The following is a 3,035-nucleotide window of genomic DNA, read 5'->3' on the forward strand; positions in this document are numbered from 1 at the left end:
AATTGAGACTCCATTGGAATATAGGCTATTGAAGATTGACTGCCCTTTGACCAATAAGTACATATTAGTAAAGTAAAGTTCATCATCTCTGGAATAACATTTTAATGTTGGCAAGGTGGAGGAAACGTTGAGGCCTTCACATTGAGAAAACTAAAATGTATTTGGAATAGAGAGCCTAGGAGGTGTAATGGAAAAAAATGAATGCACATAATTAGATATGTTATGGTAAAATTGAAAGCAGCTATAGTCTGGGGGATAACATGAGAGACTTGGGTTCAGTATTTCTAAAATCTGTGACTCAGATATATGAGGCGCTCTATTATACTTTCAACAGGCTTCAAACGCTCTATATGCTGAAGCAATTATTTTTTAAGAGAAACAGACCTGAGACAAAAAAACTTTCTTTTTCCTTCCCGGCCTGTGACTGGACCATCAGGTGCAGGACTGGGGGGGGGGCAGCAGCACGGAAACATGTCACTTTGTGACAAGCATTAAAACAGATGAGGTTAGAAATCAGTCAAATGGCCCTTGAAGCAAAGTTCCCAGGACGGTGAAGCACAGATCAGAGGGCGAGAGTTACTTCACACCATTTGTCAGGAATAGTATCCCTGCAGTGGTGGCAGGAAAACAGAATATCATGGGTGTAACCAGATGTAGTTCAGACAAGGAATATTAATTATGTGGCACATTGTCACTGGAGGTTGTTTGTCAGAGGGACAGGGTTCTGCCTCTCAGCATCTTGTAGGTGATTGACCTTTGAAGCTTTTGTTCTTTGAGGTGTCGTTTTTATTATTTTTGTCGTTTTTGGGACTTCCCGTCAGTACTCGGGACTTTTCCTCTCCCACAACTCACTTACTGTCGTAGATTTCCGCCCATATTGTTGTGAAAAGCGTCCCAGAGACTCTTTCCAGATGCCAAGTCTAGTCACTGCTAGTTCAAGAAACTTTTTATTGACTGAGACCTTGAACCTTTTTTTTGTTGCAGTGATGAATCTTGATTTCACCCCAGGTTTTCACTTAAACCCACTGGTCCAATGTCACACCGGGCTTCACAAAGGAGCTGCAGCTGTGAAAGTGACGGCAGAATTTATTCCCACCCAGACTGAGACCTACTTCACATATTTTTCTAGCAGGAAACATCTCTGTCTGTTTCCAGCAGCTTGTCTATGTCACTTCCCAGAGAACAATGACTATCTGTCACCCAGTACTTTGGTTATGTGGCTGCTTTTGTCCCGGTATCGTGCTCTGAATACTTGACAAACAAACCTCACTTGTCCCCTGAGGAACCACATGCACGCTCCTCATCCCTCACGCAGCAGCTGTGTGTGTGCGGGTGAATATGTGTGTGGGGTATTTGCACTTGGACGTGCACGTTTATATTTATGCATGCACATGTGACGTGTGTGTAATTAGACCCCACCGCAAAGAGCAGGGCAGGTAACCCCACTCCGAGGCTGCGACAGAAGGCTTTTGTGGCCTCCTCCCTGCCCCTCGTCTTTACCACCACCACCCCCTGTTCCCGCCCTGCTATCAAAGAGCTGCTGCACTCACAGGCCAATCTGCTGACAATCAGGCTGATTCAAAAGCGGGTCAGAGTTTCTAGAAGTGGGGGCAGACGGGGTTAGTAAAAAGGGAGTTCGGTTTGGTAACTGATCACGTTTCCACTTACACCCACTTCAGTGATCCTCGCTTTTTGTGTAAATCAGACCTCTGAAGTCTTTGGATGCGGTTATGGAGCAAGTGCAGAAGAAGCATGACGTTACTCCTGTATCGTTGTAACTTAAAGGGATAGTAAACTGAAAAATGAGAATTCACTTGTCATCTATTCACCACTATGCCGATGGAGGGCTGGGCGAAGGGTTTGAGTCCACAAATGAGTTTCAGGGGCAGCCAAATCCAATAAAATTGAAGTAAATGGTGACCACTTCTTGCAACATTAAAAAAAACATAAAATGCCTCCATACTGCTCCTGTGGTGTCATCCAAGCGTCCATAAGCCCCAAAATTCAAATTCGACTCGAAACGGCGTCATTTACACCGTGTTTTTAGCCTTTTAAACTAAAAACATGGTGTAAATGAAGTGTTTCGAGTCAAATTTTAATGTCGTGGCTTATGGATGACACCACAGGAGCAGTATGGAGGCATGCTAGTTTTTTTATGTATGAAGAAGTCAATTGTATTGGATTTGGCTGCAACGCTGTTTACCCCTGAAACTCAAAAAGTGTTTTGTGGACTCAAATACTTCACCCACCCCTCCATCGGCATAGTGGTGAGTAGATAATGAGTGAATTTTCATTTTGGGGTGAACTATCCCTTTAAACTAATTCTTATTCTTCATACGCTTGTAGATCTGTTTAAATTCTCACCCTCTCCCTCGCCAGCACTTTGGCAAATCAGTGTTTTCCATTAACACCCTCTGTCCTCCGTGCATGTCAAAAGTTCAGACGTCATTATCATGACAAAAGCAGCCCCCCCCCCCGCCTCACACGCAGCCTGCAGAATCCCAATGTGTCGGCTTTTCAAGACCTGTCAGGAGTCGCTGTTTGTTAGCTCTCTGCTATTGTCTCTGGACAATCCTGCCGCTGATGGTGACACGATAAGACAAACAAATTCAGGTCTCGGCCCAAATGAAGCCAAACAAAATGATGAGTTATGAACCTCTGTTGGTGTTTTTGTGTCCAAATAGAAAGACAGATTTTAACCTCAGAATGAATGTCAAGTAACTTAACCACCAACTGCGTCCTTTAAACACACAGCGACAACAAAGCCTTTCTCTCAGCTGAACTCTCTCTCACCTCAAACACTGTACAAGATTTATTCTTTGCTTATGATTGTCTCGCTGTATTGTGCAGCACAGAGTTGAATTTCCTGAGCAATGATTTGTGATAGCGATGAGTTAATTCGGCGACAAATGACCCCGCTTCCCTCACACATCCCCTCAGGGTGAATAAGCTTTTTCTCACTCTTTGCACATCTCTGAGTTTGTCCAGGAATGTTTGTAACCACTCAAGTCATACAAACAAGTCAACCACCCTCT

Source organism: Hippoglossus stenolepis, chromosome 12 (genome assembly GCF_022539355.2).
Source record: "Hippoglossus stenolepis isolate QCI-W04-F060 chromosome 12, HSTE1.2, whole genome shotgun sequence".
Lineage (NCBI taxonomy): Eukaryota > Metazoa > Chordata > Actinopteri > Pleuronectiformes > Pleuronectidae > Hippoglossus > Hippoglossus stenolepis.